Below are 17,881 nucleotides of genomic sequence, written 5' to 3' on the forward strand. Positions count from 1 at the left end.
CTATATTTTTACTGTGCTTTATCTATGTTTAGATACACAAGTACTTACCATCATTTTACAGTTGTTTACAGTATTAGGTACAGTAACATGCTCTACAGGTTTGTAGCCTAGGAGCAATAGGCCATATCAAATAGCCTAAGTTTGTAGTAGGTGACATCATCTAGGTTTGTACAAGTACATTCTGATGCTCACATAGTGACAAAATTGCCTAAGGAAGCATTTCTCAGAATTTGTTCCTGTGATTCAGTGATACATAACAGTACTTCCAAATGCCTGTCCATTTTACAGACGGAAAAAAAAAAAGTTGAGAAGAAAATGGGGTTATTGTAACTGGCTAGGTTGGTAGGTTCCAAACCTGGGTGATAACAGAGTCGCCTAGGAAATTAAAAATACAGATTTTTGGAAACCACTCCTTGAATTCTGATTTACTACATCTGTAATAATATATAAAGATCCTCTGTAAACAGGAGTTCTGGTGATTTCTGCCATGCAGGTGGTTTGAGAATTAATGAGAAGGCCACCTTTTCACTTTGTAGAAGAACAGAATGAGGTCTGAGGGGTCAAAGTAAGTAGAATATGTTCTGGAATCTTGGACAGTGCACTTTCCAATGCTTGGTAAGTAGCCTGAGGTGAAGGTGCTAGCTAACAGTCTCACTCACTGCACAACCTTTAAAGTTTTTCTCCGGGAGGTGGGGGGCAGCCCCCGCCCGGCCAGCCGCCCCGTCTGGGAGGTGGGGGGCGCCTCTGCCCGGCCACCCAGTCTGGGAAGTGAGGAGCCCCTCTGCCCGGCCGCCACCCCATCTGGGAGGTGTACCCAACAGCTCATTGAGAACGGGCCATTATGACGATGGCGGTTTTGTCAAATAGAAAAGGGGGAAATGTGGGGAAAAGAAAGAGAGATCAGATTGTTACTATGTGTAGAAAGAAGTAGACATAGGAGACTCCATTTTGTTCTGTACTAAGAAAAATTCTTCTGCCTTGGGATGCTGTTAATCTATAACCTTACCCCCAACCCCCTGCTCTCTGAAACGTGCTGTGTCCACTAAGGGTTAAATGGATTAAGGGCGGTGCAAGATGTGCTTTGTTAAACAGATGCTTGGAAGCAGCATACTCCTTAAGAGTCATCACCACTCCCTAATCTCAAGTACCCAGGGACACAAACACTGCGAAAGGTGGCAGGGCCCTCTGCCTAGGAAAACCAGAGACCTTTGTTCACGTGTTTATCTGCTGACCTTCCCTCCACTATTGTCCTATGACCCTGCCAAATCCCCCTCTCCCGAGAAACACCCAAGAATGATCAATAAATACTAAAAAAATTAAAAAAAAAAAAGTTTTTCAAGTCAAACATTCTTTAGATAAGTTTTTCTTAGAACTAGCTGTTCAAAAGAAACGTTAGTGGGAAGAAAATGCAATCCTATTTAATTCCTCTACTCCAATATTAAGATATTAAAACTACCATGTTTTTTACGCGAGGACCTTGAAGTATTCGTGAATTGGAAGCATTGTTATACTTTAATGGAGTGATTCTAAGTTAACTGATAGTGTTCCTGAGGCCATTTATAAAACCACACAAAAAATAATGATTTATATATGTAATTCATCCTAAAGAAATCTGTTGAACATCTACTGTGTGTCAAATATTTTGACGGATAATTTCATTTTTATTATCCCATTCTTTATAACAATTCCAGGTTATTTTCCCCTTTTATAGAAGAAGAAAGAGGCTTAAGTTGAGATTTGAAATTTAAACCCATGATTTGACCCAAACTCTGCACATTATACGGAGAAATTTTTAGTATATATTTTCTGTGATATACTAGATGCGTATTGAATCGCAGATTAAAAGTAAGAAAATATGTAAGGCTTAAATTCCATGTCAGAGTACTGACTGTGTGTAATGATAATGAATGGCCTTACTTTTTTAATACGTGGTGTATATATGGTATAAATATGATAAAATTCTAGGATATTAATTATAAACCAACCAGTAGTGGGAGTAGGGACTATGCCGCCATATTCATTAGCCTATCAGACATTGTGTTTTTTAATTTTAGTGTATTTTGCAAGTGAAACTGCAAGGTTAGTCTCCTAATAGCCTACTTTTTCTACTAGATTGCTGCCCATAAACTTCTTTAATACAGAAATTCTGGAAGTGCCCTCTATTGGTTAGTGCTGGTGATGGGTAAATCATTACTCAAACTAGGCCATTAAACCATTAATTGAAATAAATACTCTTGAAAAGTTCAATCTATCCAACCTATTAACCATATCCTTCAAATTGACTAAGGTTCTCTTACCGTCAAATCTGTTACTCCTAATTTTCCTTTCTTGATGTATCAAGACAATCACAAAATTCTCTTGATGTTGTTAACAGAATATCTCAGCCATCCCCACTGTAACAAAAGCCCTCATCTTCTCGTTTATACTAAGAGCCTCTAGTCTCTTCATTTCCTCTTTCACACTTGCTGTAATGAGTTTTTTTATGCTGTTTCATTAATCAAAATCCTACTGAATAAAAAATCTACACTGTCTGTGACATATGAGGCCCTTCATGAACTGGTCTGTGTTAGAGTCATCTGCTGCTACTACTCTCTTCCTTACAGTTTCCTTCCCTAATTTACACCCCAGCTACACTGAACCACAAAGAATGTTTAGTTATCTGTGATGTGCCATGTTCTTATGCTTTCATTTCTTTACTTACCCCATTTGTCTGCCTGGAAAACCTAGGATTTGTTCTTTAAGATCAAAAGCCATTGAGCCTTTCCTCCCTCCTCCAAAGCAGTAGGTATTAACTGTCTAAGCAATTTTACATTTTGTATATTCCTCCATTCTAGCAATTACTAAATACAGAATTACTTGTCTCTAAAATATAAATTTTATAAAAGTCTAAGACCATGACTGAAACTAGGTTTCCAAATCGCTTTGCCCATAAACAAAAAGTACTTTATAATTGAAAAACTACATAAAAGAATATTTTGAAAATTAGAACTGTGTCTCATACATAAAGTAACTGCTTTTCACCAGATTATTTGGTTAACCGGTATACCCATGTTCCCCACTGTTTCTTGTAGCAGAAATTTACTTAAATTAACTACTTTTTTTAATTGTAAAACATTCTCTTATTTTTAAACAAACATTATTAGCTATATGCTGCATATTGTTAAATACTGGAGATGAAACATGATTAACATCCATTCATTCCCATTTCTTGGACTTTCCCAAATTTATACATTTCAAAAACACCAAAATTACCTGGTCTAGTAATCATGGACATGAAGATGTGTAACGAATCCTTTTTTATATGCTGGGCACAGTGTGAGGCACCTTACAGACATTGACTCATTTAATCCTTAATCCCTTCACAAATGCCAGTGTTAATTTCTTCACTTTACTGTTCAGGAAGCTGAGAGTTCAGTTAATATGTTTAAGGTTACGGTGAGATTGACTCCTAGGTCTGTATGATTATAAAGTCCACAATGTGTATCATATATTTATCATCAGTTTGCCTAGAATTGTATTGAAATACTTTTTCAAAATAAAATGAGCACATCTGGAATGAGCCTCATAGATTGCTATTTAATATTTCTGTGATCTCACTTTGCTTGCAAAGTTTAACATTCAGCAATCCACACAAACACTGCACTTATAGACTCCTTTTCAGTAAATATACACATTTATAGCAACAAAGAGAATGGTGAACATTTTAAAAGTAGATGTATGGCCCTATTATCTGCTTTGCTACATAAAGGATGTAATTTTGTTACTAGATGCAAAACACTGGCTAAGGTTGGCAGACAAATTCAGAGAGCCAGTTTTTGGCATAAATCTCTCATTTTTTGGCAAAACTTGTTAGCAGTGTAAAAGCTGTTATTGAGAGCATATTGTGATGATACATCATGTCAATATTTGTTTGGCTGAGTAACACTTGGATTTAATAAATTAATTCTTAAATGCACAATTTACAACTGATGAGCTGTGTTAGAAATAAACTAATTTTTGTTGTCAGTGCCACAGACATTTTGACAAGTCTCTAGTGGAGATACTAGCTTCTCTGATTTTTTAGATAAACGGATGGATGGATTAGGACTTTCTGAATTATCTGTAGATGTGCACATTACGTAGAAATGAAACATAAGAGACAATGAATGAGTAATTAAATGAGTCACATAGGGAAATTAACCAAAAGGACTGTAGAGAGGTCACATTGTTCTTGTGGGGAACTATATCCTTCAGTAAGGAAATACCTTATTTGTTTCTCAAAGCAATAAAAAATGAAGGCTTCAGGGAGCTGTAGTCACTATGACAGATCTGGTGTATTGCTGTCAATTCCACATACATGCAAAATTTAATCTAGAACTTTCATAATCCTGCTGTATGGGTTGGAGTAGAGAGCAAAAGAAGTGACAGACTCCCTTCAATAAAAATTGCTAAAGGCTTAATTGCAGTTGCTTCCCAACATGGAAATAATTATGTTCCAAATATTTTTATTTAATTTATAAATTAAGCCAGTACCTTGATACCTATGAAAGGGTAATACCTATATTCATAGAACCTTGCATTTGGGAAGTTATTTTCTAAAGTGTAATCCATCTCCCTATTATTTCCTAGTAAGATTGCATTTCTGAAACCATTAAAAAAATAGTATTTCACAGGAACTTCAATAAAATGAACCAGATTCTAAGGATGCCATCCTCTTGCTGTAAACAAATAAATAAATGTAAAATTCCAATCTATTATTCCTTACCTTCTATACTTTCTAGAGTTGACCCTTAAAGAATGTGGAGGTTCAAGGCCTTGACCCTTTGCACAGTCAAAAATCTGCATATAACTTTTGACTCTACAAAAATTTTACTAATAGCCTACTATTGACCAGAAGCCTTAGCAATAACATAAACAACACATATTTTGTAGGTTATATACTGTATCTTTAAGCTACAGGAAAGAAAATTTTAAGGAAAAGAAAATATAGTATTCATTAAGTGGACGTGCATCATCATAAAGGTCTTCATCTTTGTCTTCACATTGAGTAGTCTGAAGAAGAAGAGGACGGGTTAGCAGAGGCAGAAGAAAATCCATGTATAAATGGACCCATGTGGTTCAAACCTGTTTTGTTCAAGGGTCAACTGTACATTTTACCTTCATTATATACCTTCTATCTCCACCCACACTGTCACCAAAAAACATGGCTTTGTTCTGAAAAGCTGGGAGTCCCCTAAAGATTCTCCTAAAATGCAGTTTCTTTGCTCCATTTTGAAGCATTCTTTGCAATTGGTCAAATCAGCATTTAGCTTTGTTGCCTCTCCTTGTCCTCAGTCTACCTAGACAGACCTTGCATCTCTTTCCTTTTTGAGTGTGAGATATTTTTTAACCCTAACTAATGCTTTTGTTAATTTCAAACAGTTCCAAACATCATCTCCTATTTTACTTGACTATACTATTTAATAGTGAGTTTACATTGACCCTTCCAAACATAGGGATTGAGGAGTATCCTAGAATAGAAAGGAATGTTTTCCATATTGTCAAATGCAACAAGACTTGAATAAACCTATAATTAGTAGATCCTTCCTCTAGATACAATTATAGTTCTAGAGCAGTTGCCAGAATTTGATGTGCCAATGAAATATATAGGGCGATGTTCCAAGGGTAATTAACATCATCACCATTTTAAAATATTTTATATCTTGGGTTAAAATGGGTTATAACTAATTTTTGAGGGTTATGTAGTTAGTGCCAAATGAATGTGTCAGATAATGAGTGCTATAGCAATGGATGACTGTTGTAGTGCTGTTATAGATGACTTCACAGTAAGGGGGGTGATTTTAGCAGGAACATTAAGGGAAGGCATATGGAAAGACATTCATGAATTTAGTAAGCATGAATTTAATCAGTAAGCACTTTATTTTTATCCACTACTCTTACTGATAACTAGACAAAGTGCATGGAGCTGATAGCATAACGGGGGAGAAAGCCAGTAAATCAATAAGCAAATATGTCAAGTGCTATTTTTTTAAGTCAAAGCACAGCATTTCAGTTAAGGTGATAAGGAATAAGTGCTATTTTGGATAAGATGATAAGGAATACCCTTATGTAATTGTGTGGAAGAACAGTACTCCAGATAGTAGGAAGAGAAAAGGTAAGCTGCCTTATAGAAAAACTTCAGTTGGCCCATGCACATATGAGGAGACTTCAAATATCTTGTGGAAAAAAAATTCAATTAAAAGATTTTTTTAAAGTAAATTCTATTACTTAATAGAATCTGTCAAGTTCAAGACATGTTTATAAGTGATGAGACCAGCCATTTAGTTTATCCCTGAAGAACTGAGGGTCCTGGAAATGTAGCCATGTCAATGTAGTCTTTTTTATTGGTTGAAGAAAAAACAAATAAGTGCCCTTTAAAGATTTTTTTAAGATTAGGAAACAAAAAGAAGGACCCAATCAGGACTGTAAGGTGAATGCCTAGTGATTTCCCACCCAAACTCTAGCAAAATTTCCCTTGTTTGATGAGAGTCAGCAGCAGACAGATTTCTTCTTTTTGCTTAGTCTTGCTTTGGCTATGTGGGCTCTTTTTTGGTTCCATATGAATTTTAGAATTGTTTTCTCTAGTTCTGTGAAGAACGATGGTAGTATTTTGATGGGAATTGCATTGAATTTGTAGATTGCTTTTGGCAGTATGGTCATTTTCACAATATTGTTTCTACCCATCCATGAGCATGGGATGTGTTCCCCATTTGTTTGTGTTGTCTATGATTTCTTTCAGCACTGTTTTGTAGTTTTCCTTGTAGAGGCCTTTCACCCTCTTGGTTAGGTATATTCCTAAATTTTTCTTTTTTTTTTTCTTTTCAGCTATCAAAAAAGGGGTTGAGTTCTTGATTTGATTCTCAGCTTGGTCCCTGTTAGTGTATAGGAGAGCTACTGGTTTGTGTACATTAATTTTGTATCCGGAAACTTTTGTTGAATTCTTTTATCAGTTCTAAGAGCTTTTTGGAGAAGTCTTTAGAGTTTTCTAGGTTTACAATCATATCATCAGCAAACAGCGACAGTTTGACTTCCTCTTTACCAATTTGGATGCCCTTTATTTCTTTCTCTTGTCTTACTGCTCTGGGTGGGACTTCCAGTACTATGTTGAAGAGAACTGGTGAGAATGGGCATCCTTGTCTTATTCCAGTTCTCAGAGGGAATGCTTTCAACTTTTCCCCATTCAGTATTATGTTGGCTGTGGGTTTGTCATAGATGGCTTTTATTACATTGAAGTATATCCCTTGTATAATGATTTTGCTGAGAATTTTTATTATAAAGGGAAGCTGGATTTTGTCAAATGCTTTCTCTGCATCTATTGAGATGATCATGTGATTTTTGTTTTTAATTATGTTTATGTGTTGTATCAAATTTATTGAGTTGTGTATGTTAAACCATCCCTGCATCCCTGGTATGAAACCCACTTGATCATGGTGGATTATCTTTTGGATATGTTGTTGGATCCAGTTAGCTAGTAATTTTGTTAAGGATTTTTGCATCTATGTTCATGAGGGATATTGGTCTGTAGTTTTTCGTTTGTTTGTTTGGTTGGTTGGTTGGTTATGTCATATCCTAGTTTTAGTATTAGGGTGATACTGGCTTCATAGAATGATTTAGGGAGGATTCCCTCTTTCCCGATCTTGTGAAATAGTGTCAACAGAATTAGTATCAATTATTCTTTGAATGTCTGTTAGAATTCAGCTGTGAATCCATCTGGTTCTGGACTTTTTTTTTAAATTACCATTTCAATTTTGCTACTTGTTATTGGTCTGTTTTAGTATCTAATTCTTCCTGATTTAAACTAGGAGGGTTGTGTCTTTCCAGAAATGTATCCATCTCTTCTGTTTTCTAGTTTATGCATGTAAAGGTGTTTATAGTAGCCTTGAATGATCTTTTGTATTTCTGCGGTGTCGGTTGTAATATCTCCCATTTCGTTTCTAACTGAGGTTATTTGAATTTTTTCTCTTTTCTTGGTTGATCTTGCTAATGGTTTATCAATTTTATTTATCTTTTCAAAGAACCAGCTTTTTGTTTCTTTTATTTTTTTGCATTGTTTTGTTTGTTTGTTTCAATTTCATTTAGTTCTGCTCTGATCTTGGTTATTTCATTTAAGGCTATAGTCACCAAAACAGCAAGGTACTGGTATAAAAATAGGCACATAGACCAATGGAACAGAATAGAGAATGCAGAAATAAACCCAAATACTTATGGTTAACTGATCTTTGACAAAGCTAACAAAAAAATAAACTGGGGAAAGGACACCCTATTCAACAAGTGGTGCTGGGATAATTGGTAAGCCACATGTAGGAAAATAAAAGTGGATCCTCATCTCTCATCTTATTAAAAAATCAACTCAAGATGGATGAAGGACTCAAATCTAAGACCTGAAACTATCAAAAGTCTAGAAGGTAAATTTGGAAAAACCCTTCTAGACATTGACTTAGGCAAGAATTTCATGACCAAGAACCCAAAAGCAAATGCAATAAAAACAAAGATAAATAGCTGAGACTTAATTAAACTAGAGGGCTTTTGCATGGCAAAAAAAAACAAAAAACAAAAAACAGTGAGCAGAGTAAACAGACAACCCCACAAAGTGGGAGAAAATCTTCACAAACTGTATATCTGACAAAGGACTAATATCCAGAATCTATAATGAACTCAAACAAATTAGGAAGAAAAAAAGCAATCATATCAAAAAGTAGGCTAAGGACATGAATAGACAGTTCTCAAAAGAAGATATACAAATGGCCAACAAACTATTAAAAAATGCTCAACATCACTAGTGATCAGAGAAATTCAAATCAAAACCACAATATGATACCACCTTACTCCTTTAAGAATGGCCATAATCAAAACATCAAAAAATAATTGATGTTGGCATGGATGTGGTGAACAGGGAACACTTCTACACTGCTGGTGGGAATGTAAACTAATAAAACCACTATAGAAAACAGTGTGGAGATTTCTTAAAGAACTAAAAGTAGAAATACCATTTGATCCAGCAACCCCACTACTGGGTATCTACCTAGAGGTAAAGCAGTCATTATACAAAAAAGATACTTGCACACACTTCTTTATAGCAGCACAATTTGCAATTGCAAAAATATGGAACCAACTCAAATGTCCATCCATGATTGGATAAAGAAACTATGATATATGTATACAATGGAATACTACTCAGCCATAAAAAAAGAATGAATTAATGGCATTTGCAGCAACCTGGATGAGATTGGATATTATTATCATAAGTGAAGTATCTCAGGAATGGAAAATCAAACATAGTATGTTCTCACTCATAAGTGGGAGATAAGCTATGAGGATGCAAAGGCATAAGAATGGCACAATGGACTTTGGGGACCCAGGGGAAAGGGTGGGAAGGGGGTGAGGGATAAAAGACTACAAATTGGGTGCAGCGTATACTGCTTGGGTGATGGGTGCACCAAAATCTCACAAATCACTACTAAAGAACTTAGTCATATAACCAAACACCATCTGTTCCCCAATAACCTATGGAAATAAAAAATAATAATAAAAGAGTCATCAGCAGCAACATTGTCCTGGTGGAGAAAGACTCTCTGGAGAAACTTTCCCAGTTATTTTTTTGCTAACACTTTGGCTAACTTTTAAAAAACATTCTCATAATAAGCAGATGTTATCATTCTTTAGCTCTTCAGAAAATCAACAAGTGAAACGCCCTGGGCATCACGAAAACCTGTTGCCGCGACCTTTGCTATTGACCAGTCCATTTGTGTTTTGACTGGACCACTTCCACCTCTTGGTAGCTGTTGTTTTTACTATGCTTTGTATTCTGGATTGTACTGGTAAAGCTATGTTTCTTCTCCTGTTAAAATTCTTCAAAGAAATGCTTCAGGATCTTTATCCAACTTGTTTACAGTTTCTGTTGAAAGCTCTGATCTTATCTGCAGCCGATCTGGGAGAAACTGTTTTTGCACCCACTGAGTGAAAAGTTTGCTCAACTTTAATTTGCCAGTCAGAATGTTGTAGGCTGAACTAATGGAGATGTTTTTGGTGTTGGCTATTGTTTCTGCTGTTAATGTCAGTCCTTTTTCAATTAAGGCATTAACAAGATTAGTTTATTTCTCACAAATTAATGTGGATGGTCTGCCACTGCAGGCTTCATCTTCAGCGTTGTCTCCTCCCTTCTTAAAACAAGTTATCCATTTGTAAACTATTAGTTTATTTGGAACATTGTCCTCATAAACTTTTTGTAAAGGATCAGTGATTTCACCATTCTTCCACCCAAGCTTCACCATCAATTTGATGTTTCTTCTTGCTTCCATTTTAACAAAATTCATGTTGCTTTTATAGGGGCTCTTTTCAAACCGATGTCTTATTCTTCTTAATGCCTCAGAGTAGATCATGTCAGACATGTTATAACAAGTTAGTACAGTTTTATTTTGGTGCAAAAAATTGAAATCCATGAATAGTTTTTTCATACTATGCATTTTCCCTGAATTTTCTGAACACCCTTCAATTAATCTAAGGTAACTCTGCCTCTAAGTTTTTGAGATAGGGTCTTACTCTGTCACCCAGGATAGAGTGCATTGGCATGATCATGGCTCACTGTACCTTCAGACTTCTGGGCTCAAGTGATCCTCTTGCCTTAGCCTCTTGAGCAGCTAAAACTACAGACATGTGCCATCACACCCAGGTATTTTCTTACTTTTTGTAGAGGGGATAGAAGGGAGTCTCATCATGTTACCCAGGCTGGGAAACTCATTATCTCAATATTTAGGAAACTCATTTCACAGTATTTAATTGCACGCTTTCACCTAACAAAATCCCCTTATATTTGGCTTGTCAGCACTAGCAGTTTATCTTTAGCCATTTAGATTTCTCAATGCAGAAGCTAAACACACATTCACTGTGTGCATCACATTGCAGGAATCACAGGTTAGACTTCCTAAGAGGTTCCAAAGCTCTGTTCACTATATGGAGGTGAGGGGAAGAGCTCCTATAGCTTTTTTTGATGGTGGTGGTAGAGTGAGACCCTTAGACTAGCTCTTCCCAAAGAAAGCCTTTTCACAAATGCCATCCCTTGATTCACCAACTCCAGTCATCACCATTGAATGCCATCAGTGATCAACTCATTCATGAAACTTGTTTTGGAGTGTTTATTTTGAAAATTTTCAGCTTGATAATATCTGTGTACTTAAAGTCTTGAAAAAGTTGCCATGTTAATATTCTCTTACATATTAAATGCATCATCTCATTTAATCTTCACAACAAACCTGACTCTAGGTATACATATGTTTTTCAGTTTAATATATGAGGGATTGAGGGTCAGACAGGATAAATGATCTGACTCTTGTCCCAGAGCTAATAAAAAATGACACAAGGATTTTAATCCATGTTTCTCTAACACCAAAGTCAGTGCTTTCCACTATCCCTCCCAGCATGATGCAGGACAAGAGTAAAGGGCAATCTTAGCAGAATTAAAATCCTAAAGATCCAGGGGATATGACCTATGACATAGCTGTAGAACACAGAAAAACAAAAAATGTTTACCTTACTGGAAAAAAAAAGTAATAAAAAATTCCTACTTCTTTGTTGATTACAAACTAAACATGTTTCCAGCTGTTCTAAATAGTAGGTCTATGTATATAACATGTGTGGGGTTGAAACCACCTTTGCAAAATTATGGCAGTAAGAGAAATCTAACATAGTTGAGTCCACGTTGCTTCTGACCTCCAAGCTGTCCTTGGTCAACCCTGGATGTAGGTCAAGGTAACTTTGGGAGAAATTTAGTTTATAGTTTAACCTTAAAGCAAAGATGATAATAGCCCTTTTCAAAACTAAACTACCTTTGTAAAACTAATGCAAGGACATAAGGTTAGGATTATGAAAGGGGACTGAATTTGAATAAGATAGGTTCAGGGCTCATGTGACTAGAAGTCACAAGAATTGTGACTTTCCCAGTTGCTCCTGTAGATAACATCACTATTGTAGAAACAGAGATTTTTGTTTGTTTGTTTTGTTTTTTGTTTTTTTGAGCTGTCTTGCAGAATGACCGCACCTGGATTCCTGATTCATGACTCAACTGATCCTGTCCGCTACCCACCTCCAGAGGCAGGCTCAGAACAGGAGGACCATTTTCCACACATCTGTAATTTCATCCCCACCAATCAGCAGCATCTATCTTCTAACCTCCTGCCCACCAAATTGTCTATGAAAACCCTAAGCTCCAAGCCTTTACGGAGATTGATTTGAGTTATAACTCCAGTTCTTGCACATGCAGTGGCCTCACATCAGTTAAACTCTTTCTCTACTGCAATGCCATGGTCTCAGTGAATTGATTTTGTCTGCACAGCAGGCAGGAAGAAGCTGTCAGGTGATTACATAAACTGGAGGGGGAAAAAAACCAACTATGGTATTTTCTTAATTTAGAACAGAGGTATGTTTATTTTTTACCAAACTTAATTACTGATTTTCATTCAATCATTCAATAAATGAGGATTTTTTGTGCACACTGTGCTAATTTTTTACATTTCTGGAACTTAAAAAATTCAGTAATTCATCTCTTTATTTTTAAAATTTTGTATTTGTAGTGAATAGAAGGGCTAATTTCATATTTGTTTGTTTTTATTTCTCTGTAGACGAAAGTTCTCACTGCATTGCCCAGGCTCGTCTCAAACTCCTGGCCTCAACGAATCCTCTAGTTTTGGCCTTCCAAAGTTCTGAGATTACAGACATGAGCCACCATGCCTGGTCTTCTCTATATTTTTATGTTGACAAAGTGATGTTAGTTTGCATGGATAATATAATCAGAGAGAGGACATTGTAGTTACTGGGCCTCTACTACAAGACAATACTGTTTATGATGGAAAAGAATGTACTGATAAACTCTTTAGGTGAAAGGGGATGAGACTTTTAAGAGACATTTTTGAGTACCAATTAATTATGAAATCGCATTCTAACTGGGTGGACCTGGCAAGCTGCAAGGGTCAAGGCTGAATCTCTGAAGATTATAGGCAAGAGACTGAGGGTAGTTTTTATTCTCCAAAGAAGGGGAAAAAGACGAATGAATTATTCAGGCCCTCATCTTAACACATTTTTAGAAACAGAGGTACACACATCTTAAAGGAAACTGTTATCTCTGATACCAAAACTAAATACAGCACATACACAAAGGAAAGCTACAGACCAATATCACCTAGGAACTTCGGTGCACACACTCCTCAACAAAATTTAGCAAATTATATCCAGCAACATATAAATAAAATTACATACCATGACCAAGTGGGATTTATTGCATGTATGTAACACTGGTTCAACATTTGAAAATCAATGTAATCACAGCAGACTAAAAAAGAATCATATAATCATATCAATTGACACATGAAAATATTTGACAAAATACAACACCCATTCATGTTAAAAACTCCCAGCAAACTAGGAATAAAGGAGAACTTCCTCAACTTGATGTTGAGTAACCACAAAAACTCTACAGTTGACATGTACTTGGTAATAAGAAACTAGATGCTTTCTGCCTAATGCTAGGAAGGATGTTTGCTTTCCCCATTCCTATTCGATATAGCACTATAATTTCTAGCCAGTGCAGCAAGTCAAGAAAAAGAGATAACAGGCACTCAGATGGAAAGGAGGAAACTATTACAGAAAGAGAAAAAAAATAGGAAGAGCTTAGAATTCAGAAATTAAGATGGAACTAAAAACTCTAAATTGGAGAATGGGTCAGGAATCAGGAATCCTGTGGGTAATAGAAATGTTAAGTCATGGTACATATTTTAGGGTATGAGGTGGCAAGAGAGGCGCACACATTGCATATATTGGTGTAGGTATGTTTCAGAGAGTGTTTAGAAATCAATTTAATTTGGCATAACTGCTTTGTCTTATGCAAAAAGCAGGAAGAAATCTGACATTAAGGACCTGATTTGTCCAATGCTTTCTGGTGGAAACTAAAGAAGCATATTAGGGAGATACTTAACATAGTATAGTATAGTATCAGTAGTAACGGGTGCAGATGCTGGCAAAACAATTATCCTCTGTAAAGACTTCACTGAAAATAAGCTATAAGTAGAATAATGGTGTCTGAATTAATTTTTCAACTGATACTGCTTTTGCATTAAGTATTTAGAGTGACAAAGTTAGCATCAATAGAATAATTTAATGTCTGAAGAAAAAAATAATTTTAAAATGTAAGCCGATGTATGGCAGGGGCTGCCATAACAAACTATCAGAAACTGGGTGCCTTAAGGAGCAGAATCAGAAACTGGGTGCCTTAAGGAACAGAATCTTATTGTCTCCCAGTTCTGGAGGCTGGACATCCAAAATCAAGGTGTCAACAAGGCTGATTCTTTCTGATGGCTGTCAAGGAAGGATCTGTTCCAGACTCCCTTTTTGGTTTATGGTCCTCTCTCCTGTGTCTCCCAACATTATATTTTCTCTAATTCTGTCTCTGTGTCCAAATTTCCTCCTTTTATAAAGACATCAGTCATATTAGATTAGGACCCACCCTAAAAACATCATTTTAACTCCATTACCTCTATAAAGACCCTATCTCCAAATAAGATTACATTGTTTTTGAGGGAAGAGAGGAGTAATTCAGCCTATAACAGCCTAACTCATGCTATTTATCAACTGCAGCTTTCCAGATAAGGCTATACATTAAATACATGGATTAAAAAATGTGTCCTCAAAATTTTTGCATGCATATTACAACTCACAAATTCCATCAGAAATTTATGAATAAAGTGCTATAATTTTAAAACAGTTCATTGAATGGATTGGAATAAATAGAGGGGAAAATGAAATGCATCATTTATCTCCAAATTTCACTTAGCCTCTCAAAACAATCCATTGCCTAGTGTCGCCAAGCACAAATGGCACTCTGAGTTTCACTTTTTGTGGATCACTCCCTGGAAACATTAAAGAGTAAAGCAATATCCTAAGGATAAGCAGTTGAAAAGAATGAAAGTTTGGGGTAGTAATGCATACATCATATTGATTAGTCCCCAGTCATCAGCTCAAGTTTCCAACAGAGGCTGAAAGGTTGTGCTCTGGAGATTTCTTAGCCATGTATGTTCTATGTACACAAACACACCATTCAAACAATTGAAGTTGCTTGCTTACTTATTTCTAGTAGCCATATTGCTTTCCATTGCCTACACGATACAAAGAGTTCTGTTCAGCATTCAATAATCCTTTTGATACAGAAAAAGTGTGGGCACCCAAAATACCTTCTAAAAGAACAAAGTGTAAGCAGGAAGAAGCTATTAACATAGAGGAAAATGGGAAATGGAAGCAGCAGAGCCAATTATAGGTACATTTCTGCTTGTTGAAGAGACCTCAAAATAGAAGATTTAAAAATCTGTCTCCAAAAGCTTTTTTTAAAGTAAAAATTTTAAAAAGGTATCATAGGCCATATATAAAAAAGAATATCCATCCTGTCTACCAAAGTAAGTGCTTTCTTCCTCTTCCTTGATTGAAGGCACAAGACAATTGTCTCTTCCTGTTGCTTTCTTTAAGGATTCTAAATAAACCAGTCTCAGGTGGCCCCCTTAAAAGCAGTCCCCCTAGGAATCTGCCATTGAATCTCAAAACTATAATTTGTTCCAGACACTCTGTACAAAATACATTTCTTTCCCAATCTCTAAACTTGATAATTAGATGTGTTTAGTCAGAATTAAAAATAAAATCAAGTGGAAAGTTATCCAGGTGCAAGTTATTAACCTACAGTGATGGCAGAACAGAAGGGGACTTCACCAAGTAAACTCACATTTTTGGTGCAAGTCACATGTTTTAGGTACTTTGCTAAGCTCTTTATTGAACATACCGCTTTATTATTGATGATAATCTATTAATATAATATTTTGATTTTGTAGATGTTGAGAGTTAAGAACTGACTTATATAGAAATAAATGGTAGAAGTAGATTCAAACCCATGTTTGTTTGACTTCAAAGCTTATATTTCTTCCTCTCAGTTCCAGAAACTGAGGCATAGGGAAAGAATGCTCAGAGCATGCCAAACTCATTTCTTACCTTCTCATCATATGCCTTAGTATGTGTATTGGGCTGCTGTAACAAAATACTATGGGCTGCTGTAGCAAAATACGATGGGCTTGGGCTGCTGTAACAAAATACTATGGACTGGGTGGCTTAAACCACAAACATTTGTTTCTCATGGTTTGGGAGGCTGAGAAGTCTCAGGTCAAGGTGCCAGCAGATTGGGTTCTGGTAAGGGCCCACACCTGGTTTGCCAGTGGCCATCTTCTTAGCAAGTGTCCTCACATGGAGGGGAGCAGAGAGAATGAGAGCAAGCTGCTGTCTCTATTTTCATAAGAGCACTAATCCCCTTCATGAAGACCCTATTCTCATGACCTAGTTGCCTCCAAAAGGCCCCATCTCCTAACATCATCTCACTGGGGGATTCCAACACATGAATTTTGGGGGAATACAGACATTCCATCTATAGCATCAGGATTCTTCAGTTTCTGGTCCTTTAAGTCTTCTTTTTAATTTTTTTTTTAATTTTTAAAGTTTTTTTTAGAGACAGGGTCTCACTCTGTCACCTAGGCTGGAGTGCAGTGGCACCATCATAGCTCACTGTAGTATCAAACTCCTGGGTTCAAGTGATCCTCCTGCCTCAGTGTCCCAAGTAGTTGGGACTATAGGTGTGCACCACCATGCCTGGTTAATTTTATTTATTTGTTGGTTGGTTGGCTGGTTGAAGACAGGATCTCGCTATGTTGCTCAGGCTGGAATTATGTCTCTGCTATGCCTCTGTCTACCTATACCTTTATCTATAAGCAATTTATGGATGTTCTTATAGCCAGGCTTTGGTCATGCTATTCTTCCTGTCTGGAAAGCCCATTTATACTCTTCTTCATGTGCAAGACGTTCTTCACCAAATGTACTACCATTCTCCTAGGAGATGTTTGGAAATGTGTATGGCATCTACCATTGCCATGATGGGGGTGCTATGCTAGCAGGAAGCACCCAGGGGCTAAGGCTGCTCAGCAGTGTGCAATGTTGTGCTGTATGGGCAACTCCACACCACAGAGAATTGCTCTGTGCCAGGTGCCCATAGAGCCCTTGCTGAGAACACTGACCCTAATCTCTCAAGCCCTACTACCTCCATTGAAGCGTGATGCTCCTAACCCCTGAGCCTGAAATCGTCTGCTCCTCTTAAAAATTTCAGAAACCCTTCTTGCCTATTAATCTGTATGTTTCATGTTAATGTATTTTGAATTTAATTAATAGTTATCTTTTACTTTTACATACAAAATTTGTCTTTCTAGTTATTTTATGTTCCTTGAGAGTAGGTATTATTTGACAGTACATATTTAATGTTCCTTCCTTCACAACTATAATAGAAAATATTTATATAGCATATATATGTTATCTACTGTTTTAAGCACTTTATGTGTGTTTTAACTCATTCAACTCTCCAAACAATCCTATAGAGTATTATTATTCCTATTTAATAGATGGAAAACCTGGGGAACAGAGAAGTTGAATAACTTTCACAAGTATCAGAGCTGTGACTCAAACCCAGAGAGTCTAGCTCCAGGGTCTGAAGCTTTTAACCACTAAATGCAATGGCCTTACCCAACAAACATGTCTCAAGTGCTTATTATAAGCACACGAATAAAACTTTGATTCTTTAGAAAATATTTGTAAAATCCATTAAGTATAATAATGGAGTAACATACATGGAAGTCCAAAGGTGGGTTAGGTGAGTACCTAGCCCAGCTAAAGGGGATATGTGGAGCCTCCTAAAAGGAGGAACTAAACCTGGTGTGTCAAGAATGAGGCAAGGATGGGATGGAGAATCGGGATGGAGAATGAGGCTGGAGAGTAGGTGGAGAAAGATCACAGAAGAGCC

The sequence above is a fragment of the Pan paniscus genome, chromosome 14 (assembly GCF_029289425.2).
Source record: "Pan paniscus chromosome 14, NHGRI_mPanPan1-v2.0_pri, whole genome shotgun sequence".
Classification (NCBI taxonomy): Eukaryota; Metazoa; Chordata; class Mammalia; order Primates; family Hominidae; genus Pan; species Pan paniscus.